We start from the raw sequence: 26,606 nt of genomic DNA, 5'->3' as shown, positions 1-26,606 counted from the left end.
GGTCTCAGAGTTCTATCGATTTACCACCATCCAAAAATTAGGTCTAAACACTGACAATGCCACCCACAAAAAAGGACAAAACTGACCACCTAATCAGATGAGGAAAGAAACTGGCCAGCAAGATGATTTTTTTCGTAACGATGCTTGAAAAACAGACAACAGATGGTATTTAAAGAAATATTACAAATCCTATTCCTCTTCTTCCCAACACCTGCGAACCACCAGGATACTTTAATCAATAGAGGAGATAGATAGTGAGACTGTAGCGGAGGCAAATTTTACTACTACTTTTTTAGGGTTTTTCAGCCAGGCCTGAGAATTAAACTGTTACAAGACAGGTTAAAAGGAGAAAAGTGTACAAACTTAGATGTTTTATATGACATGGGAGCTCTCATAAGAAAAGGAAGACCCAAAGAAATGGCAAACCCACCAGCTTTTACATTAGGTTGAACAAAAAGGCAATTGTAGAAAAGTAACAAAACTGTATGGGGAAGCTACAGGAAGATAAGTATTATTTTAACGTGTTCTATTATTTATGCAGGATTCTCTTGGCTTTCATCCCCTATTGAAGAATGTTCCTGTTTTCCCAGTACAGGGATGGCATCTTTCATACAGGAATGTTTATCTCCTGTTTTTAGGAAGAACGGGGAGATTAGAATGCTCTTCTTTCCATCTGCTCTTTTTTAAGTGCCTTTAGTTCAAAATAGCCCTTGCGGCAAAGTAGCATATTCTGTCTCCTTTTATTCCTCCCCTTTGAAGATGCCCCCAAAAAGATTCATGGCCCACAGTCTGAGTTGGCAGATTATTCTATTTCTCGGTGATTTAGTCTCTCAGTCTTGAGAATAGGTATTTTTGTTTGTTTGTTCAGGAGGTGGTGATGCAGATGAGGGTAATTGTTCATCTAAGTTAGGTCACCACATGATATGAGCAATCATTTACTGAAGACCATTTTTTTTTTTTACAGAAACCAAAGAAAAGCAAATATTAATAGTTGGAAACTTTATTTCTGAGTTCAGAGAACAGCCAGTTGAGAAGATTTCTAGATTTTCTTTAAAAAGATTTATTTATTTCGAGGAAGAAAGTGAGCACCAGAGCAGAGCAGAGGGCAGAGGGAGAGGGAGAGGGAGAGAAATCCTCATGCAGACTCCATGATGAGTGCAGAGCCTACTGGGGCATGATTCCAGGACCCTAAGATCACGACCTGAGTGGAAACTAAGAGTCTGAGACTTAACTGACTGAGCCACCCAGGCGCCCCAGAAAGATTTCTAGATTTAAGCAAGAAGTTTCTCTATATGGTACAATGAGGATGGCAGTTGTAATTTGAGAAATTTCCTGTTTGTAGTTTGAATGTCTCTTGTCGCACTGAGTGTACCAGCGAATTTTCTGAGTGGCCTGCACAGGTAGACATGAAGGTTGTTTTTATCTATGATCTGTTGTGGTGATAAACTTAAGAAATTAAATTTATATCAGCTTTCACTTACAGGACTTTGGGAAAAGGACAGTTTTCATTCTTTGTGATTTCAAGTCAGAAGGTTGGGAGAAAAATGGAATATTAGTTTGGAGAGTTGTGGCTATATACTGGAGGAAACTAGAAAAATTCAGGATTCAGACCAGTTTATAGCTAGATAACACAACCTCAAAGACAATGAATAGGGTTAGAATCTTAATTATAAGGGTATGTTACAGTTTTTCACTGAAATGTAATTTTCTCTCACCATATTTATTGAATATAATTACAGTAAGACTATTTTGTTTGTAAAATAAGTTTAGTCTCATTAAACTTGGCCTAATTATTTATATAAGTGCACCAAGAATAGAATTTATCACATAAAGTCCATTTTGTTGGAACTTTTAATAGGGAATCTTAGATTAAAACTTAAAAGCCATTTGAGGCTAAAAAATCAAGCCAAGAATGCACCATCAGACTTTGTCTATAGCATCCATAGATTTGGGTGAATTCCTCTCTTTTCAAGGCACCCAATGGATCTTAAGTTTCTTGGGCCTACTGGAAAGTAAACTTCCCTACTCACTGTAGGGATAGGGATCCTGTAAGCAATGATTGGGCTGGTATTTCAAGAGGCTTTATAAGCATTGACTCCATAGTCAACCATAGTTCCTTAAATGCATCTGGTTACATTATTTTTAAGATTTTATTTATTTATTTATTTGAGAGAGAGTGAGACAACAGGGAGAGGAGTAGAAGAGGAAAGAATCTCAAGCAGATTCCACATTGAGTGTGAAGCCCAATTCAGGGCTCCATTCCATGACCCCAAGACCATGACCCAAGCCAAAAACAAGAGCTGGATGCCCAACCCATGGAGCTACCCAGGCATCCCTCCATCTGGTCACATTTAAGTCTATGTACCTTGTTGTCAAGCATGACATTATAATCAAAGCCTTGATAATATAACAAAGTTTCCAATTGTTGCAAAGAAAACAGATTGTTTTAAAAAAGATTTTATTTATTTATTTGAGAGAGAGAGGGAGGGAGAGAGTGGGAGAGCACAAGCATTGGAGAAGGAGAAGCAGGCTGCCCATCCAGCAGGGAGCCTGATGCAGGGCTCGATCCCGGGACCCTGGGATCATGACCTGGGTCAACAGCAGTTTCCAAATTCTTGAGGGATCAGATAGGCAGAAAAAGATAAATATTTTAATTTTTGTTTACCAAGGGATAGTCTATCAAATTGAGAGAAGTTATAGATAGCTTAAGAAAAAGAGAAAATAGGTTTTCTTTTTTTACTTTAAAAAGATTGTATTTATTTATTTAGAACATGTATGAGCAGGGGAGGGGCAGAGAGAGAGAGAGAGAGACAGAGACAGAGAGAGAGACAGAGAGAATTCCAAGCAAACTCCATGCTGAGCATGGAGCCTGATGTGGGCTCAATTCCAGGAGCCTGAGATCATGACCTGAGCAGAAGGCAGTTGCTCAACCAAGTGATTGACCTAGGAACCACTCTTTTATGAGAGAGAGAGAGTGGTGTGTGAGCAAGGGAAGGGGCAGAGGAGGAAGGCGAAAGAAAATATTAAGCAGGCTCCAGGCTCAGCACAGAGCCCAACATGGGGCTTTAACTCATGACCCTGAGATCATGACCTGAGCTGAAATTGAGAGTCGGACACTCTACTGACTGATCCACCCAGGTGCTCCAGAATTCTAGAAATTCTTATCCAGTTTAGTGTTATGATCTTAGAGTTATCAGAAATCTGTGTTCTAGAGTACTTGTCAGGGTCCTTTCCATGGATCTCTTTAAAAATGAAGTATTTTTGCCTGCAGTTGATTGTAAATGTTCTCAGGGAACAATGAAGAGTAAGACAAAAATGATCTATGAATGACAAAAGACTTAAAAATAGCCGTGGTTACAGATCTGGTGAGAGTTCACTATTAAAAAAGTGATACAATTAACAAGAACATTTGGTTATTTCTGTAGACATGCAATGTTTTCAAATAATAATTGGAATTTCAGCTGATTATACAGGCAGTAAGGATACTGACAGATTTCTAGGAATTCTGTACAATTTTTGAAATATTGGTAACATTTACTCATACAAATATGACTTAAAGGAAGTTAATTATCTTTTTTATTTGACAACGTTTCCCATATAATATCACATTTCAAATAAGCTATTAGTTTAATTTCTTTTTATTAGGATAGAGAACAAATCTTTGAGATCATTGAGGGACCCTCTGAGAAATTCCAAAATTAGTCCAATGTCAAAAGATTCATTTTGAATTTGATTTTGGGAAATTTATTAAAAATGTTTAAAGGTTTAGAGCTCCCCTTGACATGGTGTTGAGGTGGCAGCCAGCAGTCCAGCTTTGTGCCTGGCTGCCTGACTTCTTCCTGCTACTGCTTTTCAGGGATAAGACAATTAAGACCTAGGTCAAATCTCCTTTCCAAGACTGCCTTCCAAATTTATTTGTTTATTTTTAGAGAGAGAGTGCAAACAGGTGCGGGGTGAAGGACAGAGGGAGGAGGAGAAGAAAAGAATCTCAAGCAGGCTGCCTGCTGAATGTGCAGCCTGAGGTGGGATTCAATCTTGTGACCCTGAGATCATGACCTGGGCCAAAATCAAAAGTTAGATGCATAATCAACTGAGCCACCCAGGTGGCCCTGAAGGAAAGTCTTAGTTATCATTGTTATTTTCATAGACAATATTACAAAAATCATTGGCATATAATGAGGTGATCCAAAACCCTAAAATGTAGGAAAGATTGTAGAGTACCAAGGAGTTAATGAAAATATTGTTATATGATTAGATTTTGTGATATTTGTGTGGCCATCTTTTAAAACTTAAAATTTTTTGTGATTTTTATTCTCCACTTGATCTTAGCCAAAAGGCTGAGAAGTGATGTGTGATTTTTGTTCTCATTTTTAATATTCACCTATTACCTAAAAAAAAAAAAATCTAAGTTTAAAACATTTGATTAGGTAGTATCCCAACGACAAAATACTTAGCTATCTATCTAATTAAAGTGACAATTAAAAGATTTTAGAGGTACATACAGAAATTGGAAGAAAACAAACAAAAAAACCCTCTCAGCTTCTTTAATATTGAAGACTCAGTTTTCCTAAGCAATCAAAAACCTGATAAAGACCATGTGAAGCACAGGGAATTATTTTGATAAGAATAGAATCTTTATTTCCTTGGCAGATAATACAAAAGGTAAAGAAAAATTTTTATAATCTCTTATTAAAAGCAGACCAATAGGGATCCCTGGGTGGCTCAGCGGTTTGGCACCTGCCTTTGGCCCAGGGCACAATCCTGGAGTCCCAGGATCGGGTCCCACGTTGGGCTCCCCGCATGGAACCTGCTTGTCCCTCCTCCTGTGTCTCTGCCTCTCTCTCTCTCTATGTCTATCATAAATAAATAAAAATAAATCTTAAAAAAAAATAAAAGCAGACCAATAGTCTAAGAAACTGTCATTTTAATGGGGAGAAAATTAAACTTATTTTGTATAAGTATATTATTGAGCTAATTTTTAAAAACTCTTATAAATTACCCATTTAATTTGGGCCAGCTTTGACCTTGCAACATGAAATTTCTTTTCTACAAATCTGCAATTTCCTACACCCATTTAGATTTTGTCTTATTCCTTTTTCTTATTTTGGAACATTTAGTTATTTTGCTTTAGGACAAAATTACTTCCTACTTTTCTTAACAAAAACACATTCTGCCTTCATCATATACTCTTTATAAAAAAACACACCCCACTCTACTATACTTTGTACACACAGGTTTTTTTCCTTTGCTGTTTTTATTTTTAGTAGTTTTATTTTCATATATAGATTATAAACATTACAGATTACAAATTTTAACCATTTAGTAACCTTTATTTTCCAGTGAAAATTAGGGAGCAGGCAATTGTGCTTAGAAGACCTATCGAGTATAGAAAGAGCTAGATTGAAGTCACCAAGTATAAGTGTATTATTATCTAAGTATTTCTTCACTTTGGTTAATAATTGATTGATATATTTGGCAGCTCCCACGTTCGGGGCATATATATTGAGGATTGTTAAGTCCTCTTGTTGAATAGATCCTTTAAGTATAATATAGTGTCCCTCTTCATCTCTCACTACAGTCTTTGGGGTAAATTTTAGTTTATCTGATATAAGGATGGCTACCCCTGCTTTCTTTTGAGGACCATTTGAATGGTAAATGGTTCTCCAACCTTTTATTTTCAGGTTGTTGGTGTCCTTCTGTCTAAAATGAGTCTCTTGTAGACAGCAAATAGATGGGTCCTGCTTTTTTATCCAGTCTGAAACCCTGCGCCTTTTGATGGGGTCATTAAGCCCGTTCACATTCAGAGTTACTATTGAGAGATATGAGTTTAGTGTCATCATGATATCTATTCAGTCCTTGTTTTTGTGGACTGTTCCACTGAACTTCTTCTTAAAGGGGAATTTTAAGAGTCCCCCTTAAAATTTCTTGCAGAGCTGGTTTGGAGGTCACATATTCTTTTAGTTGCTGCCTGTCTTGGAAGCTCTTTATCTCTCCTTCCATTTTGAATGAGAGCCTTGCTGGATAAAGTATTCTTGGTTGCATGTTCTTCTCCTTTAGGCCCCTGAATATATCCTGCCAGCCCTTTCTGGCCGGGAGCAGGCAATTGTGAACTATTATATACTAGCATCCTCTAATAGCTTAGTAAATATATAATTACATAATACATACACGTAATTACAGATATTTATAATTGTTAAAGACTAATATGCTTTTTCACAGTATAGTTTTTTAAATGGGGTAAATGATATGTTTACAAACAGACCCAAATATCTTTTTGCTTTCTATAAAAATTAAGAAACCAAAACCAGATAAACTTATGTTTAGCATTTAATGTTTTGGTGTATTATCTTTTTTGGAAATGATCTAAATAATCAATGAATATCCATCATTTAATCTAACTTAGTATAACTTTAAGGTTTCAAGTTTCCAAAAGATTTTAAAAATTATTTTTAAGTAGACCAAATACTTTGTTTAATAAAGGTAGCATAATCTTAAATTAGTCTTTTTTACATAATCCCACCTATATAGAAAAAATCACAGAAGAGAACTTAAAAGTTAAGACATAAGGCTCTCTCCAACTTTTATTTTGTACTGCTGTGCTTTACATACATGAAACTATTTTTATTGAACAACTAATTTTTAAACAGAATTTATAATTTTACAATCTTAGGATCTAGTAGAGCTAAACTCATTTGATTAGTAAACCCAAGTAGAAAAAGTAGCATGTTTTCACTATGTTTAATGTTTACAATTCTGAAGAGATTACTGTTTTTACTAATCTAACAAACTTTAACTTTAATTTGCAAAAGATTGTCCTATATCTTGTGAGCTTGAAAAATATTTAGGTTAGTTTCTATATTTCTGAGAGTTTTAGGACTACTTAATTCATAGAAGTGCTTATTTTTTAAAACCAATTAAATATAGCTCTTTTACAAAGTAATTTTGGCTATATCACATGAAAGTAGAAAAATAATGTTATATAACATGTTATACCTAGATAGACACATACAGACATGCAAAAAGAGATCTTAGAGTTTTCATCTTATTTTATTTTTAAAAATTTATTTATTTGACAGAGAGAGTAAGAGAGAGGGAGTGCATGTCCGCACAAGTAGGCAGAGTGGCAGGCTGAGGGAGAGGGAGAAACAGGTTCCCCACTGAGCAGAGAGACTGATGCAGGGCTCAGGGCTCAGGGCTTGATCTCAGGATCTTGGGATCATGACCTGAGAAGGCAGACGCCTAACCAACAGAGCCACCCAGGTGCCCCTAGAGTATTCATTTTAAATCTCAGCTATGAGTTAGGTATAAATTCAGAAACACAAAATTTTCTAACTTATATAAGACTGATCTTTGCCTTATTAATTTTCTCATTTCAATTTGATTTTCTTATAGGTTACAACAGGATGTTTAAGATGAGAGCACTCTAAAGAATCCTTTTGAAGAGGGGCGCCTGGGTGATTCACTCGGTTAGGTGTCCAACTCTTTGTTTCAGCTTAGGTCATCATTTCAGGATTCTGGGATCAAGCCCTGCACGAGCTCTGTGCTGGGCATGGAGCTTTCTTGGGATTCCGTCCGTCCTTCTCAGCATGTACAGGCGTGCTTGCTCTCTCTCAAAAAATCCTTTTAATTATAAGTCCAAATATTCAAAAGTATATCTTCTTTTAAAAATGAGGTATAATTGTAATATAAAGTTATATTAGCTTCAGGTGTATAGCATACTGATTCAACAAATCCATGCATTACTCAGTGCTCACCATGATAAGTGTAGTTACCATCTGTCACTATATAATGTTATTACAATATTCCCTATGCTATATTTTGCATCTCCATGACTTATATAACTGGAAATTTCTACCTCTTAATCTCTTTTATTTTGTCACCCTTCACCTCCCCTCTAGTAACCACCAGTTGGTTCTCTGTATTCGAAGAGTTTCTGTATTGAAGAGTTCACGTTTTGTTTTCTAGATGCCATATATAAGTGAAATCATATGGTATTATCTTTCTCTGACTTATTTCAGAAAATATACCTATTTGAATTGTGACTTAAAAACAAAATGTTCTCTTATGGTTTCAAATCAATATACCTTTTATGGCTCAACCATAGACACCAGAGGAGTCCCCAAAGAGAGTGCAAAGGATGCAGCCCTCCCAAAATCCAGTAAGTTCATTCCCAGAGTTAGCCTAAGAGTGCAAAGACTTTCACTCTCACAGGTGGTAACAATATCATTTGTCAAACTGGTGTCTGTTGTTACCTATGGGAAGATGAGATGCCTCCAGCTATAGACCAGCTTATCTGTGGTACTAGGTAGGTGATATCAGGATGAAGAGTTTTGTAACACTACGAAGGCAATGAGGGTGAGACAACAAAGGCCCTTCATGGACCAAGACCTCTCATTAAGAAAAACTTCCTAAAAAGCTAATGATGTTGGACAAAGAGAATGTTGCTTGTCATTTCGTGTCTTGGGTTTCTAGCCTGTTTGTCTGGTTCCCTGACACAAGCCAACACTTGTACCCTCCAGCTGATGGACACTTGAAGCCAAAATCTCAAGATATAAAACAAGATGAAAGGAACGTTCTCTGATTCCCCCCCCCATGATAAATACCACAAAAGACATACAGGAAAACAAAGACTAGGAGGCTATACCAGTGGGTACTCAGAACCAAATTTATGAGTCACAATTCAAAGAATTAATTCTTACAAATATTTTTCTCCTGCCAATCTATATTTAGAAAGGAAAAAAAGGTAAGGGGAGCCTCTTATTGTTCTCATCAAGATGAGAGGGGGGCTGTAGGCAGAGATCTGAGATACTGATGTGGTAAGAATCTTACCTTCTGCTGGTTTTTTGGTCAGATGTCCCAAGATCTTTTAGTGTTCCAGTCACTGACATTCCATCATTGCCACCAGAAGTTGTAGGGGAGGCAATATTTTATCTCTATCTTCTTAGGGTTTTTTAGTTGATCCTGAGAATTAAAGCGATATATTATAAATTAACAGGAGAAAAGCACACAAATCTATGTTTTATGCGATGCAGGATCTCTTGTAAGAAAGGGAGATCTAAAGAAAGGGCAAAACTTACAAGCTTTTATATTAGGTTAAATAAAAGGCAATTGTGAAAAAGTATCTAAACTACATGGGGAGGCTACAGAAAGATATTATTTTAACATGGTCTATTTATGCAGGATTCTCTTGGCTTTGATTCCCCATTGAAGAATATTCCTTTTCTCCTGGTACAGGGAGGGCATCTTTCATATGGGAGTGTTTATCTCCTGTTTCCAGGAAGAACAGGGGAAATTAGAATGCTCTTCTTTGCATCTGCTGTTTTTTAAGTGTCCTTAGCTCAAAAATAGTCTTTATGCCAAAGTGGCATATTTGGGGCTGGCATATCCTGCCATCCATCAAGAACTGAAAAGTCAATAGTTGGGATATAAGGAATGATTTAGAAGGGCCAAGAACATACCACCTACATTTCTGAAGTTGCTAAATAACTGAGAGTCATATGATTCACTTCCATGTGAAAACCAAACTTATCTTACAGATCTCTGAAACACTCAGAACAAATGCATTAAGTTTTACCCTCCTTTTATAGCTAAGGAAGTGAAGGTACAAGGGCCTGCGTGTACTTGTTCAGACTGGCAATAGATGGACAGCGGAAATATCAGAAACTTGGCAAAATTGTTTTTCCCCCTTAATAACAGTGTTTAAAATATGTTTAAAGCAGATGGCTTTTGGATATTCTAATTGACTACAGGGAAAGGTAGAGATCACCAAATGACTTGCAGAGAATAAATGTCCCCACCAGAAATTTGACTCCCTTGTGAACAGTTGCCTGAAACTCTTTCCACATTATGAAAGTATCTCTGATGCATTCTAGATAGCTCTGATGGGTTCTCCACTGTAACTACAAAGGAAGTTGTGTTCAACTTTAGTGTTGTCAACATGAGTATTTTTTAAAAATATTTTATTTATTTATTCATGAGAGACAGAGAGAAAGAGAGAGAGTGAGAGAGAGGCAGAGACACGGGCAGAGGGAGAAGCAGGCTCCATGCAGGGAGCCTGATGTGGGACTTGATCCTGGGACTCCAGGATCATGCCCTGGGCTGAAGGCAGATGCTAAACCGCTGAGCTGCCCAGGGATCCCGACATGAATATTTTTAATGTGAAACAGTTACTCTTAGATAGTTCACATTCTCCCTTGTCATGAAATCTGTAAAGATAAAGCATCGTAAAAATAATTGCTAATTCTGTGAGGTCCATGAAAGACATATGTAAGATTCCATGTTATTCATTATGGGGAACACAAAGATGATAAGGACAAGGCAAAATGACTTGATCTTGTTTTGGAGATGGCAAATGTGGCTTGGTAGAAAGATTATGTGGTTTGCCATCAAACAGATTTAGATTTCAATCTCACTTTTGTCACCTAAAAGCTATGTGATGTTGGGCAAGTTCCTTGTCTCATTGAGCATCAGTTTTCCTGTCTATGAAATTCAGATGAGTAGATGAATACTTGCATAGGGTTGTTGGAAAGATAAAGAATCTCATCAGAATCACTTAATGAGATGTTGGCAAGAAGAAAAGTGTTTCCTCAGAGCAGGAAGATGCAGTATTTGCATAAAAAAAATTAGTGCTTGACCTTCCTTGTTTTTTGTTTTTAAAAAAGTTGTGAAATTCCAAGGGATTCAAAACAGCTATAACATCATATGTAGCACATGTGTTTTTGTGTTTATTCCTACAATTTTTTTTCAGTAATACATGATATTTCTCTTTAGGTTGTCAACTATTTGTGAATAGGTGTAAATTATTTTCGCTTGGTGGAATTTACCTTCATTTACAGAACTGTATTTCTTTTCTTTTCTTTTCTTTTTTTTTTTCCCCAGAACTGTGTTTCTATAGTAAGGATCAAAAGCACATACAGGTATTTCATACTTGAATACAATTACAATGCAGTTGATTCCAATAAATGGCAGCGCAATTTTCAGGGCTCTTGTTGAAAGATGGGAAAAGCCTTTGAATGAATGATTACTTTCTTTGGTATTATACATTACTACTTATAAGTTAGACTCTGGGCAAAAGCGTTCCTTGCCTTTTGTGGAGGCACTTTTTTGTAGATACATAAATTCTTTGAATTCACTTTAGAATGATGGTGCACCAAAGGACACTGCCCTCCCCATGAGTTTGTACGATCTTGGAGACTGAACCACTGCTTTAAGTTCTCCTCCAGAAAGCCCATCTAGGGGGTGCTTGTGTGTGCTGGGTGTCTCTTCTGGAGGCATATGTTACATACACACTGACTTCAATCTAATGAGATGCCTTTATGCTCAACCCTAAAATCATTTTCGAAAATCATAATGTACTCATTAAGTAATTACTTAATTTTGTCATGTGGTTTCCTCAGAACTAATAGCTTATGTTTTCATATTTACATATAGTTATTTGAAAAAATCAAGACATTTGCACAGAAATTTAAAAACTTACAATGAAAGTATTCTCCAGAAATAGTGTCTAGTTGCACATGCTGATAAATCTTAGCAGTGGTTTACTAGTTCTGCTCTTCTGAGAATATGCCCCTATGTTCCCTAGGCATTTAGATTGTTAGATAGCTGGCATTTATGTCATTAGGTCATTTTAAAATGTATTTCCTCATTATATTATAATGAACCCTTTATGTCTGTCTTCCTATTACACTCGATGGTCTTTGGGAAAATATTGTCTTACCTAATTATACGCCTACCTCAGGGACAAGTACTCTAAACAAAGGCATTTATCTGAACTGAACAATTTAATGACTAACCTAATAAATGAAAATCATGTAATCTTTAATTCTTCTGCTGCCGGTGCTCTTTCACAAGCTAGAATTTGACCCAGAGTCATGCTTGTTTTGGAAACGTTATCCCTGGCCCACTCAACAGCAAGTGCTTCTTTCACCTGGCCCTGGCGATTTCGGAATTCTGCTACAGGCCTGGGTTCCAGGCACACACATCTGGCCTAACCTAGTGGAACGCCTCATCCCTGAGGGTGAGCAGCTGTGCTAACTTCGTGTTCTGTGTCCTCCTGCAAGAATGACTGCACACGGTGCTGGACTGTGAGCATCTCCAGGGCAGAAGCCATGACATTTAAACGAAAGTTTCCTGGGTTCAGAACTTAGGTGGGCCACGAAGCACGCAGGTCAGCACACTTCTGTGGCTTCCAGCTGGGTGCAGCATCATGGGTGCTCTTATGCCACCAACTGGGGCCAGGGGGCTGAAACAAGCTCTCAATCCTTAAAGAAGAAAATCAGCCTGAACCATCCGAGCTCATTCTTAAGTGCGCCAAGAGCTCTCACTCACTTCACATTCTCACAATCCTTTTCTTTTTTTCTTTTTCTTCTTCCTCTGGTTTGTAGTTTTTGAATGATAGCTGAATCCTAGTGAGACTGTTTACACGGAGCCAAAGGCAACCGTAATGTCATTATTACAGAGTCGTTCTGACAATCCCTTAATTGTAAAAAGAGAGAGAGAGAGAGAGAGAGAGAACATCATATTATATATGAAGGTGGCTTGAATGCACTCATCTGAACTGTGCGGCTTGACCAGTCTGGATACCGGCCAGATCAAGAGACGGAAGGTTTCCAGCTCCGGATAGGGTCCCGTGTGCCCCTTCCATCCCCCGGGGGAACCATTATTCTAACTTTCTCTCACCATCGGTAAGTTCTGTGCCCAGGACCGTGGCCGGGTTGGGAGCGCGGGGCTGGCCCAGGCGCACGCTCGGCCTCCTCCCGGCGGAGCATCCCGCGGGGCTGCCAGGAGGCCCCGGGCGGCCGCGCCTCTCCGCCGCCGCGCGCCCGAGCCCACGCCACAATGGCTGCCCGCGCTCCCGCGCGCCGGGCCGGGGCCTCGCGCGCCCTCCCACCTCGCCAGTGGGCACCCCTCCCGCGCCACCCGCAGCCGGGCGTGGCCCCGGGCGCGACCCGCGGGGACCCCGAGCGGCCGCGGGGGCGCTCCCGAGCCCGGGATGTGCGGCGCGCGCCCATTGGCTGGACCTCCGGCCGCAGAGCCCGCCTCCCCGCCCTCTCTCGACGCTCCCATTGGCAGTTCGCGCCCGCTCCCGCCCCCGGCCCGCCGAGATGGAAGCGGGTTGGGGCGGGGGGCGGTGGAGGGGCCGGAGCGCGGAGGGGGCCGGGGGGTGGGCTCTCCTCCCGGTAAGGGGGCGCGAGAGACCAGAGGGCCAATCAGGACGAGCCGTGGAGAAGAGGCGCCGCGCCAGCCAATCGCAGCGCGAGGTCCGGGTCGGGGAGGTTGACGCGAGTGTGGGCGGCAGCCAATGGGCGTGCCACTACCCGTCCGCTCTTCAGCAGCCGGCCGGGGGCGGTGAGGAGCGAGTGAGGGGAGCGCGGCGGCGGCGGCGGCGGCGGCGGCGGCGGAGCCATCGCTGGACGGCCGGGGGGGAAGCGAGGCCCGAGCCTCTGCGTCGAGGTGAGGGGCGGCGGCGCCGGCGCCGGGCCGCTGCTCGGCCGGCCCGTCCAGGCGGAGGCTGCGGGAGCCGGGGCGACAGGCCGCCGGAGGCAGAGGCGACACCCGCCGCCCCGTCCCCGCCCCCACCCCCACCCTGGGCCGCCCGGAGCCGGGGGCGCTCGCCCCTGCCGGGAGGGTGTGGGCGCGGCTGCGGCCGGGGCGCCGCCCTCGGGAGGGCGACGCCGGGAGGGGCCCGGCTGCAGCCGCGGAGCCGCGGAGCCTCGGGGGCTCAGCCCGGCTGGGAGGCCGCGCAGAGGGGGCCGAGGTGGGGCGGGGTGCTCCGCGGGTGGCCGTCCCGGAGGAGGCCCGGGCGGGGGAGGATTTGTGGCCTGAGGAGGGGAAAAGTGATGGGGAGCGGGTGATGATGCTCGGGAAAGGGTGTCCGGGGAGAAGGTGCGGAGCCTGGGAACGGGGCTGGCCCCTGGGAGGCAGGCATTGCGGGGGGGGGGGGGATCCGCGGAGAGCCACGCGAGGTCAGGGTCTTTAAGGTTAAGATCCCTGGGCAGATGGGGGACACGTGGGTTCGAGAGACACCTCCTCTCACCGGAAGGGGACCGAGAGCAGAAGGTTTCAGGTGCGATGCGGACGGAGGCCAGCGAGGGGAGAGCCTACGGGGAGCCGGCGAGGGGCTTTAGGTGGGGGCGCCGAGCGGTGTGGGTCGGTAGGGACCACGCAGGCCGGCGGGAGAGACTGCAGAGCCCAGGGCCTCAGGTCACGGTCGGTCATAGGTTAGGATCCTCGGTTCTTTCCCTGCTCGGGGAGGGCCAAGCCCTCCGACCTAACTCCCACCTGGGTGTGTGTGTGTGTGTGGGGGGGGGTGCTGATCTTGCAGCTCCCCTCCCTCCCCCTCTCCTCGGGACAGTTCCTCTAATTGTCCCGCCCCAGCAGCGCAGACACTCGCCGTCTGAAAAAGTAAAGGCACAAATCTATGGCTTGCTTTTGATTGGATGGCGCTTGAGGAATCACTCACTTCTTTAGGTTTGAAAAACGTTAGGATGTGCTGGTTTAAAGGCGGCCTCTCAAGGTACTTGCAGGAAATCGGCCCCGTAGGGGGAGTTTCTCAACTATCTTGTTGGGCGTGTGCGTGCGTGTGTGTGTGTGTGTGTGTGTGTGTGTGTACTACAGCGTGAAGATGATGCAAGATCCCTTAGAGTAACACAGTGAAAGGTAACCTACAAATGCAATTCTGTTACTGTAGGATCACCCACTTTGATGCGGTCGAATTTGATTATGTATCAATACTTGTTGGGAAGTTTTTTTTTTTTTTTTTTTTAGTCTTGAGTAGAGTGTTGTAGCTAACTCAGTTCAATCTTGCTTAGGGGAAAAGAAAGATGTGGTATGTGTGTATCACTGCCACCACCTTTCTGTGCTCTGCTTTAGGAGTTTTTATTTGTGGGGTGTGGGTAGAGGTTGGGGGCTGAGAAGAGCAGCAGAAGAGAAAGTGGCCCACTACCACTTTTTTTTTCTCCCGTGGATTTCGATGGGAGGAGGCCATAGGCACCGAGGAATCATTTCTGCTTGAACATAGGACAAAAGGATCGCAAAGAGTTAGACACTTCTTTTTTTTTTTTTTTTTAAAGATTTTATTTATTTATTCGTGAGAATACACATACACACACACACAGAGAGAGAGAGAGAGAGAGAGAGGCAGAGACACAGGCAGAGGGAGAAGCAGGCACCATGCAGGAGGCCTGATGTGGGACTCGATACCGGGTCTCCAGGATCATACTCTGGGCCGAAGATGGTGCCAAACCCCTGAGCCACCCGGGCTGCCCGAGTTAGACACTTCTTGACAAACATGAAGTGCCAAGGGCAGACACCAAAGAGGGCACGTGTTGTACAGGATATTTCTTTAGCCATATCACCGGAGCATCATAGCTAATGGCCCATCCTTGAGGAGGTAGAAATGATTCTGTGGGAGTAATTTCTTGGTTCTGTTATTCACGGATCCCATTTTACCCTTAGTATAACAGAATACCTAAGGGCTCAGGTGCGGAGGCAACTCAGAGCAGAGAAGTGATCTGAGTGGTGTGGAGTTAGTCGGGGAAGGTTTCCAGGAGGAGCTGGGTTTTAAGACCTCTTTAGAACTGGGGGGTTTGGATATGGGTTATTGGAAGACATAAGGATGACAGTCCAGTAGTTCAGAAATGCTATCAGCAGCTGTGGATAAGAGTGGCATTAATAATGGTTTTTAAGGGGCGTGGAAAATTTGAATGATTTAAGAGTGTGGAGATCAATTAAGTCTGTGACTGTAGCTTAGTTGATAAATAATGGTTCTGTCCGGTGGTTAGGAGAGAAGAATTAGAACAGTTGATAATGGGTTGGAGACAGGTAGTAAAGGAAGGAGCAGGAAGATATTATTTGATAGCTGTGATAAGAAAATATGTTAAAAATAAGTTGGGTTATTGAGAGGTAGATTGGGTGTTCAACAGTAAAAGAATCAGAAACATTATTGAGTCCTGTACTGGATTATGTTGATAATAGCAAAATTTATGGGGCGCCACTTTGTGCCAGCCACTGTTTTGAGCTTTTCAAGCATCATCGTTTTTTGAGCATCACTGTTTTATGGATGAAGGAACTGAGATTTAGAGAGATTTAATTTGCTCATGGTCACACAGCTAGTCAGTGGTAGGTCAGGATTGATAAAGTCAATAAACATCACTTGAGGATATGCTTCATGCCAGCCACTGTGTTGAATACTGGAGGTTCACAGTTGACAAGCAAATTCAAAGGTCAGGCCAGAGCCGTATTTTTTTAGAGATTGTCAGGAATTATAGAGGAGAGCCAGTGAAGGAAGAGGAAAAGATGAGTTGGGGAGACTTTTGTAGACACTGAGGAATATACTGTTTTGGGAAACTTAGGATAGAAATAGTTTTAAAAAAGAGGAAGTAGTCAACAGCAAAATATGTAGCTGAGAGACTCAGAAGAACAAAGATAGAGAAGAAACCATTAAGTCAGGAAAAAACTTGTGTGAATTTAGTCTCAAAAACCAGAATTAAGATATTAAGATATAGGCAGATAGGTACTCATGTTTAGTGGCAAGTGCTCTATACAGATTTAAAGTGATGATGGCAGTTACGGTCAAATTCATAGGAAAGATGTTGGTATGCCCCTTTCTAATACTTTAGTCTTCCACTAGTAAGATCATGGATGGTTTAAAAACGCTCATGCTCTTTATATTTTCCAAGTTAAAAAAAAATAAGCATTACTTTTATAATTAGTAAAGGAGAAAATCATTCTACTGAAAAAAATGAGCTTATAGGGAATATGTGAATGGGCTTCTCTGAATTATGTTTGAGGAAGGGGAAAAGATGGTCTTATTTCAGTGTAAATTGCTGCATCTGAGATATTTTGGTAAGTACATTCCCGTCTTGGAAATGACTAGACACTTTCTGAAACTGTATATAATGAAAGATGGCATTTGCTTAATCTTGAGGGATCAGGTTACTAAATCACCTTGGAGCATGGGGATGTGGTCTTGGCTCTTCTGAACATTGGCCTTTTTTTTTTTTTTTTAGAATATTAATAAATGAATCTAAGGTTAAACAAAAGTACAACACTCATTCGATCGAGTCATTTTAACTATGTCTTTTGGACTTTATGCTCTTTTTTTCCTTCCCACGCATTGGTTCTATAGTTCCTCCCTCAGTGGGTTTGTAATGGGTTTAGAGTTTCAGTTCAGTAAGACGATATGAAAGTGCTGAATTCACATACAGCTAATTTAACTTAAAATTTGTCATTGCTTTCCGTTCCCAATTTGAAGAAGGAAAGAGACCAATTTCAAGACAATGAAATAAGCTTTTCTTATCAAATAATAATTTGAAAGCAAACTAGTGGGATTTGCCCCAGGATCAGTACAGTTTTATTCCAGTCTCTAAAATGGAGATGGAGGAATCTTGTAAGTCAAGAATAGAATCTAGTTTTTAGTTTAATTTGGCCCATAGGGATGGTGGGAGGACGCTTAATATTTTCATCTAGGTACCGTACTATGTTCCTTAAGTAAATTATTACATTTAGTTCTCATCCAATTCTCTAAGGTGGATAACCTATTATGGATGAGAGAATGAGGCTCAGAGAAGTTAGTAACTTTGCAAAGGTTGGAGAGGTAGGAGCAGAGCTGAGATTCAAACAGAACGCCAAAACTCATACATATGAGATAAAAGGCAAGGAAGACTTGTTTATATTAATATCTAAAATTGAAAAAATGCCGCATAGCCTTAGGTGTTTGATAACTGTTGGTTACCTTAGAAGGTGGGACTGTTGCTCTGTGTGTTTGCATTGTGACACTGGCTCTTAAATGATGGTGGTTACTCCGTGTGTTTTAGGGGTGCATTATGTTACCTTTAGAGGTATGTGTTTTCACATTTTAATATTTTTTGAAATGAAAATGTAATTTATAGTGTCTGTTTTAAAATGTTTCTGAAATGAGTACTATGTCTTTTTTTAATTTTGAAGATCTAATTGTCTTTATTAAATGATTCATAAATTGGACCATACACCCTCTAGTAAGTAGGGAGGCACTCCCAATGGCTCCTATGTCTTAAAGTCAGAAGTGTGTCTCAGAATTGAGGAAGTGTAGTATATGCATATAGTTTGCATGTGCAATGTCTTACAAATTTATTGTGTGCATTTTCTCCCCTGCTGCTGCCTTTAGCCTTTTACCTTCTTTTTTGTATGGTATAATATAGAACTGAAGTATATATCGCCAATAAAATAGTCATTCTCTTTAGTTGGTGAATATTAGAGTGTAGAAGAAATTACTTTGATGTGGAAAATTCACATTGTGCTGTGAATCAGCAGATTTGAGTTTTAATTTTGGTTTTGCTAATAACTTGGTGTGTAACTTGAGGCAAGTCACTTTCCATCTCTGAGCTTTAGTTTTTCTCATCTGTAACGTGGAGTGGGGAGGGGAACTTTTAGAACTTCCAGCTTGAACAAACTGTATGCCTTCATTTTAGATAAAAATGTGTATGCTAGGACGCCTGGGTGGCTCAGAGGTTGAGCCTCTGCCTTTGGCTCAGGGCATGATCCTCGTCCCAGGATCGAGTCCCACATCCGGCTTCCTGTGGGGAGCCTGCTTCTCCTTCTGCCTGTGTCTCTGCCTCTCTCTGTGTGTCTCTCATGAATAAATAAAATAAAAATCTTAAAAAAGAAAAACAAAAAAAGAATTAGTGGGAAGATTTAAAAAAAAAAAAAACAACGTGGATGCCCTAGGTTCTTTTTAAAAACTATATGTATTAACTTTCTACTATTTTTTTCTTTGTCTGCATCTCTTTGCCTTCTCTCCTTGCCCTTTTTTCTAGGGATCTTTGAGAGTACTATCAGATCCAATATATTAGAGAGGATGTGTTATTTTTGATATTCTACATTTACTAAGACAGGATATTTGAGAAAGTAGGTACTTAGTAAGTAGTTAACAAATGAATATGTTTTATCTGAGTTTAATAAAAGGATCATTTAAATGAAATATCATACAGAAGCTGTTAAGGTTTCTTTGAAATACAGTTCTGCCTAAATAATGAATTGTGTTTAGTGAAGGACAGATATACAAAGGAAAAAAACTACTGGACCTGTCTTTGAGAAGTTCTCTCTGTGTTCTAGTAGGAGAAGGAATCTCCTTTAAACTTTGTATTATGGAAAGTTGCCAACATAAAATGCATATCACCAACTTTAGCATTTGCAAACTTGTGGTTAATCTGGTTTAATTTTTACCTCCACCCACTTGCCCCCTTTTTATTTTGAAGCAAATTCCTAGACATTATTATCAGTTACTACCGTATAGCATGATGAGTGTGACAGTAGACATACTTGTCTAAGTGAAGTGGAAATCATTCATTGAAATATATTCCGAGACTTGTGTGTTATACTATGCTAGGCAAGAGAAATTAGGTATAATAATTTCCTGTAGGCAGAGGTAATATAATTGGATAGACTGTATATCCATCTATAAAACAATAAACAACATGAGATTATATGCCAAAATTGGTGATAGAAATTCTAAATGAAAGAGGACATTATTTCTGAATGAAAGTAGGATTCAGATAGGGAGAAAGAACATTAGAGTTGTTCACAGGGTGATAAGGTGATGACATGGAGAAAGCATATAGTTAGCAAAAGCTTAACTGTAGCTTCATAGAAAAAGTTATTTCTAAATCTGTATCTCTGTCTTTTAGATCTCTGCAGCATGTTATTGACATACTTTGATCTTAAATCAATGTTTGAAAAAAAGCCAATTTCTGTATTATAAATTAGGAAACTGCTTTATTACTATCACTGTGTGGTGAATTATTTGACACATTCCATTAAAAAACCTTCTCCATATCTTAGTACCACATGTATTGACAGGTCCACTTTGTCTAGAACGCTTGTGCCATCAGCTTTCACATATAAATCATTTAGAGATCTTAAATGGTGATGTGTATGTGTGTTTAAATGCTGTTAGGGATGCCTGGGTGGCTCAGTGGTTGAGGCCTGCCTTCGTCTCAGGTCATAATCCTGGAGTCCTGGGATTGAGTTCCTGCAGGGAGCCCATTTCTCTCTCTGCCTATGTCTCTGCCTCTCTCTCTGTGTCTCTTGTGAATAAATAAATAAAATCTTTAAAAAAAATAAGAAAAAATAAATGCTAAGCATTAGGCAATCTTAAGATTACTTTGAAACATCTAGTTTATATCATTTTTTTGTCTTTTATGGAATTCGTGCCAGAAATGTTGTCATGACATGAGTTTTCTCGTGTGAGAATTCCTACTTGAATTTAAGGAATTCTTACTGTTATATATTATTATTTTGGAATGTTGACTTGAATATTTTGAAGTAATCTGTTCCATAATGCAGAAATTTTTAGTCAAAGGTCATGAACCTCTTGAGCATCTCCTCAAAGCTTTGTGCTATCTCCTTAGAAAAATAAACAGTAATCTCCACTTGTCTGTAGTTTTGCTTTACATGGTTTTAGTTACCCATGTTCAGCCTTGGTCCAGAAACAGGTAAACCTCCTTCTGATGTAGTAGAAGATCAGTAGTAGCCTAATACTAAGTTAGAATGCCTCTGTCATTTACCTACCTTCATCTCATGGTGTAGGCATTTTATCATCTTACATCATTAGAAGAAGAGTGAGTACAGTACAATAAAATATTTTGGGAGGTAGGAAGACTATATTCACATAACTTTTGTTGCAGTATGTTGTTATAATGGTTCTATTCTATTGCTGTTAATCTCTTACTATGCTGAATTTATAAATTGAATTTACCATAGGTATGTGTGAATAGAAAAAACAGTATGTATAGGATTTGGTACTGTCTGGAGTTTCAGGCATCCACTGGGGTCTAGGAATGTATCACCTGCAGGTAAGGGGAGGGATTACTATTCTTGCACACTTTGTTTTTCATATAATTTCAGAGGCTTAATAAGACTCTCAGAACCCATTTGGGGGGGGGGGTCTATGAATCGTTATTTAATAAACAATTCTGTAATGTATAGTCAGAAATCATATTGCTAAAATTCAGTTCAAATTTATTTCTGAATGTGCTGCTCACCTTTTTACAAACAAATGTCTTTCATTATTGAGTGATAAAAATTATAAAACTCATTATACATATGCCTAATTTTTAAAAATAGGCCAATTCTTTTTTGAAAGATTTTCTTATTTTTAAAAACAATTAATTTATTTTAGAGAGAGAAAGGGAGAGAGCACAATGGGTGAGGGACAGAGGGAAAGGGAGAGAGAGAGAGAATCCTCAAGTAGACTCCCTGCTGAGCAGGGAGTCCAACACAGGGCTTGATCCAGGACCCGGAGATTATGACCTGACTCAAAATCAAGAGTCAGCTGCCAACCGACTGAGCCACCCAGGTACCCCTTAAAGATTTTATTTTTAAGTAATCTCTACACTCAATGTGTGACTCAAACTCATGACCCGGATATCAAGAGTTGTACACTCTACCAACACTACCAACTGAGCCAGCCAGGTGCCCCAGACCAATTCTTAATTGGATTCTTGAGAAAAAATAAGCTATAGTCTGCTTAATATAGCCAGATTATGAATATGTTGAATGATTGCCAAAAATTTTGGACTAATTGCTTGGTACTTCATATAATGGCTGCTACCCATCCTAAATTAAGAGGAAGTACAATCTATGACTTTTAAGAATTAATATATAAGTATTTCTTCATAGGTAAAGGAAAACTACTTCAGCCTAACTTACCCTTCTATATAGTTGACATCTGTGGAGGAGAGGATTTGTTCAAGTATTTTGAGTTGTAGATTTGTGTTAAAATTACTTCCTACATGTGATATGGGGACTTAGAAATGTGTTTTGGACTGAAAGGATTGATTCTCTCTGGAGCCCTGAGATTGGGTTTATCTCTGTCTAGTTTGAAGGATGGTCCTAAATAAGTTTCTTAGAAATATGTGGTTTTGGGGCACCTGGGTGGCTCAGTCTGTTAAGCGTCTGCCTTTGGCTGGGGTCTTGATCCCAGAGTTCTGTGAACAAGCCCGTTTGGGGCTCCCTGCTTGGTGGGGAGCCAGCTTCTCCCTCTCCCTCTTTCTGCCACTCTGCCTACTGTGCTCTCTCTTTCTCTGTCAAATAAGTAAAATCTTCAAAAAAAAAAAAAAAAAAAGGAATATGTGTTTTTAAAAGGTTGTGGGCTGCACCTAAAATGTAATCATAATAATGGTTTTTAGCATAAGCAGAATCCTCAGGAGATAGGAACAATTGAATTAGCTGCTATTGAGACATTTGACTGTTTGAAGATCAGTGAATTTTAAGTGTATTGCTTTAAAGTGATAACCCTTGTGACCTGTTATAGTTAATAATTCTCTGAGTATCTAATGTACTACTAGGAAACAGCATAATAATAGATATGTAGACTTTGAGAACTAGAAGAAGGAGGATTTAACCATCAATGATTTTGCCTCCTTTTCAGTGAATTTTTTGAATGATCAGAGCAGTTAACTGGCCCAAGGTCAGGTGGTTAGTGGCAGTGCCAACAGTGTTACTCATTACTGATTTTTATAGGTCTGTTGTACTTGTGTATTTTGGCTGTCTTCATTCTAGATCTCAGTTTCTGAAGAAGGAAGTATCTTTATATGCTATGGTTTTTAGCATTGTGGCTTTGATTTTCAATTTATAATTGACTAAGGATTATCTGGATTTTTATACTCTTAATGTTTTTACTTGATGTATAGTTCTCAACCCATATTTAGCACAATAACCCATGGTTATAAGGCTTATTCAGGTAGGGTTCTTAAGAGTTGAAATCAGTTTCACAGGTAAAAAAGGATACTAGGAATTCACAAAGTCATCAAATACTCCCGTTTTCTGTACCTTTCTGAGTTGATCCCTACCTAAAAACATTTAGTTGCAAGCTGTATCTATGAACCTGGCAAAGTTTTAAAGATAAACTAGGAAACAGGTTTTTAAAAAATATTTTATTTATTTATTCATGAGAGACTCAGAGGCAGAGACACAGGCCCGAGGGAGAAGCAGGCTCCTGGCAGGGAACCTGAGGCGGGACTCGATCCCTGGACCCAAGATCACGTCCTGAGCTGAAGACAGACGCTGACCCATTGAGGTGTCCCCAGGAAATGATTTTTGAGAAGAGGGTTTTGTTATCGGATTTGGTCCTTTTATTTTTTATTTTTTTAAAGATTTATTTATGAGAGAGAGACAGAGACAGAGGCAGAAACGCAGGAGGAGGGAGAAGCAGGCTCCATGCCAGGAGCCTGACGTGGGACTCGATCCCAGGACTCCGGGATCGCGCCCTGGGCCAAAGGCAGGCGCTAAACCGCTGAGCCACCCAGGGATCCCCGATTTGGTCCTTTTAAAGACAGTTCTAGATGGTTTCCAGAACAAGAGACTGGAGGGGTCGTTCACATCCAGCTTAAGTGAAGTTATAATTACTACTTTGAAGGGCCTGATTCCAAGTCCTTTTGTCACATTTGGTTGATGTAGACCTGGTGGGCAGGGACAACACCTGCCCCTATGTCTGTCACTTGTGTTGGTGACCTTATAGCCAGGGCAGGGATCCTTCTTAAAACAGTGACTCTCAAGCTGTTTTAATCCCAGCCTTTTAGCTGCGTCATTCTTTAGCTCAATAATTCCCACTGTCTGGTGGAAAAATAGTAATAATTACCAAAGTACAAGCATTTTTTGGGGGGAAGGATTTTCTTCAGCAGTTAGAGATATGCGTAGATCCTAATTGAATCACGGAAAATGTACTTGTCTTAAAGTCTAGACTAGTTAGAAAACTGTAGGTCTCAAATCCTAGTGATGCAGTCGTGTAATACATTCTGCACATTTAAGAAAACAACTCAAATGATATGTACGAAGCTCAACTAATGCTAATTTTTAATTAAAAAGTAAAAAATAATGACTTGAAAACCATGGCCAGCTAAAGACAACACGACTTTGCTGACAGCAAGTACCTTTCTTGAAAATTACAGGATTCCAGCTTTTGAGTGTGCATATGTGGTAGGAGCTTTGTAACATTGGGAGTTGCAGCAGCCAGAGTTATTGATTTTATACAGATTGAATTCTTCAGTGCATTCTAATAACATGCTCATTTTTGCGACTCTTAATGACTGGCTTAATCGTTTATTTATAAGTAGTCTTACGCAACAAAGGAAGATCATGCTTTCTAAATCATTTGTAGTCCATTGAAAATTGGTCCATTTTTATATAATGGTTACTTTAGAAGGTAATCTGAGCATTGTTTCCCTAGCTGTGTTAGGAAATTTGTAAAAGGCTGGGCTTAAGTGTAGCGCAGTGGGCTTCTTTACCTCAGGACATTTGGTAGTCTTTGATCTGCTAATATACTTTGTTGATCCCTGGTTGGGGGTAAAGTATACAGTTTCCCAGCCCCATTTACCGTGATTTGGAAAATGCTGCCTTGGAGGATGTATCTGTTTTTAGATTCAGCCTTGAGAACAGATTCAGAAGGTGTACAAGAAAGTGACACAAGAGAAACAGGAAATAAAGCATAAAGCAGGAACTTCAAAGCACTTCTCTGCTTTTGGCATTTGCAATGATACTCAGACTGAGTCTGAAATGCTTCTAAACTGAATCTAAACTGCTTCTGTAAGCGGTGAAATACCTGATTTTACCAGCTTGTTCTAATCTTCATGAATAGACTTTGGTACTTTTAAATTACACCCTACAAAATACATAATTAGTCATCTGCCTGATTACTAATCAATTTTTGGGTAAACCTGTAGATAGTCTACATGTAATATTCATGGTAAGCATGATACATTTTCCTGTTAAGATCAGTTTTACTGAGTAGCTTGAAATATTTTTATATTAACCCTTACATATATTATGGAGTCAAATGTACAACTTCCATGAATTGCTAAGCCAAATGGAATATTTCCCTTTTTAAAAGTTGTGTTCAAGAAGCCTGATTTTTGGTAGTACACTTAAGGTATTAGTACAGCTATGTATATTGGCTATTTCACTTTTCTGAAAATATTAGGATGACAATTTCATGTCTTAACATGAAACATTTTTATTATGGTAAGTTGAGTCTGTAGAACAGTAGTTTATATAAGAAAAAAAATCATGTGACTCGTGGCAACTACTTTTTAAAAATTGTTTTCTCCCAGAATGCAATTGAACACATACTTCTCTACAAGCAACGGAACTATATATTACCAAACTGTGTTAATAGGAACTCAACCCTTCTTCTGTATGCTTTACAGTAGAAAAGTTACCCTACTGGTACAGGTTTTGAAGACAGAAAGTGGATATTATTGAAAAATTAAAGTTTTCTTGTCAGCAGATCATTTTAATCCTGTAAAGTTGACATTTACCTTCTGATGGAGGAAAGCTTGACTTTTTAAAGATGTCTTTGTGTTTTTTATATCACTCAAAGGAATTTGGAGTCTGATATTTGTTAATGTCTGATACTTCCCAGGATAATGAAGCCTTACCTTAGATGAGGCACTTATAGCTGGTCAAAGTGCCATGCTTATGGAGCCACCTCAGTGTATAATGTAGTTCTGTAGTGCCCGTAAGAGAACTAATGAACCTATTGGGATTCCTTACCACCAAGAAGTATCTTAGACATTGAGGGAGATAGGATTCAGAGAGTTAAGTATTCATAGGCCAGTGTCTGTGTAGGCAAAACAGAGTGCCCATTATATCTACTTCAATAGGTTCTTACAACAGAGTTGGACACTAGCATCTTTTATTGAAAAAAGAAATGTTAACCAAGATGCTACAGCTATTCTTTTGTTTGTGGAAAAATGCCTTATAAGCCTTAATTTTTGAAAAAGGAAAAAAGAACCCACTATTCTTACCAGCTTGAGTACAGTAAATAGTTTGTGCATTTTGAGTTTGCATTTTGGCCCTTTATTTGTGGCTTACAGCATACTTTTAGAGGCGGTTTTATGTTGAATCTTAAAATATGAAATAATGATTGCAGAGTTATTAAAATACAGTGGAAAAGACACAAGACCAATGGTTCCCAATATGCCTCTTGATGGAAGACTATCAAAAATCTTAAAATATGTACTTGCCTACAAGGTTAAACCTCTTCATAGTCAAACTAAAATGAGTTGGTTTGCTTTTGGCTAGAAATGTGTCAACTCCAAGTGGTAGCTTACTGATTATATGTTCACAAGTAAGTGAATAAGCGAAAGTGAAATTTTTATTCAGTAAATGAGGTTATTTGGTAGGCAAAATATTTCAAAGTATGAGGCCCATGGGGCTATATTTTTTTAAGGAGTTTGGATAGCTAAAAATATGTAACAAGGAACAACTCTGTTGTTTCCTAGGCAGGAGAAATAGGTCCAACATGGATTAAATAGTTGATAGTCTCAAAAGTTATAAGCAGTTATCTCACCATACTCTTGGTGGCAGATGGTATTTTCTAAAGATGGTTTTAACAATATCTCCCATCTCACATGTTCTTTCATGTGATCTGGACTCTTCTCTCATCCTGAAGGGTGGGGTTTATGTGTTCCCCTCCCCTTGAATTTGGGTGGTCTTGTGAATCACTTACAAGCAGTAGAATGCAGCGGAAGTTACACTGTGTGACTTCCAAGGCACAATCAGAAAAAGATGAGAGAGCTTATACATAACTCACTAGAATACTGATCTTGGAGACTTCAGCAGCTTTGTAA

The 26,606-nt window shown here is 39.8% G+C and overlaps 1 protein-coding gene and 1 long non-coding RNA gene across 15 annotated transcripts in view; one reads left to right on the top strand and one right to left on the bottom strand.

Annotated features, from left to right (window-relative positions):
• The window catches only part of LOC144294643 (uncharacterized), a 95,567-nt gene extending 86,601 nt beyond the window's left edge, over positions 1-8,966 (bottom strand). For all 12 annotated transcript variants that reach the window (XR_013362004.1, XR_013362007.1, XR_013362012.1 and 9 more), the window contains exon 1: positions 8,830-8,966. This is a non-coding gene — a long non-coding RNA (uncharacterized LOC144294643). The remainder of the gene's footprint in view (positions 1-8,829) is intronic.
• Positions 8,967-12,564: 3,598 nt separating this feature from the next.
• Positions 12,565-26,606, top strand: part of FAR1 (fatty acyl-CoA reductase 1) — a 68,100-nt gene continuing 54,058 nt past the window's right edge. The window contains exon 1 of one of the 3 annotated variants that reach the window (XM_077866428.1): positions 12,565-12,683. The gene's annotated coding sequence lies outside the window, so the exon portion shown is untranslated. Of the gene's footprint in view, positions 12,684-13,292; positions 13,453-13,733; positions 13,757-26,606 lie in introns of those variants that run through there. The other 2 variants (XM_077866426.1, XM_077866427.1) reach the window with 2 other exon arrangements.

This window comes from Canis aureus, chromosome 23 (genome assembly GCF_053574225.1).
Source record: "Canis aureus isolate CA01 chromosome 23, VMU_Caureus_v.1.0, whole genome shotgun sequence".
Taxonomy (NCBI): Eukaryota; Metazoa; Chordata; class Mammalia; order Carnivora; family Canidae; genus Canis; species Canis aureus.
This window is presented reverse-complemented; position numbering and strand designations above follow the sequence as displayed.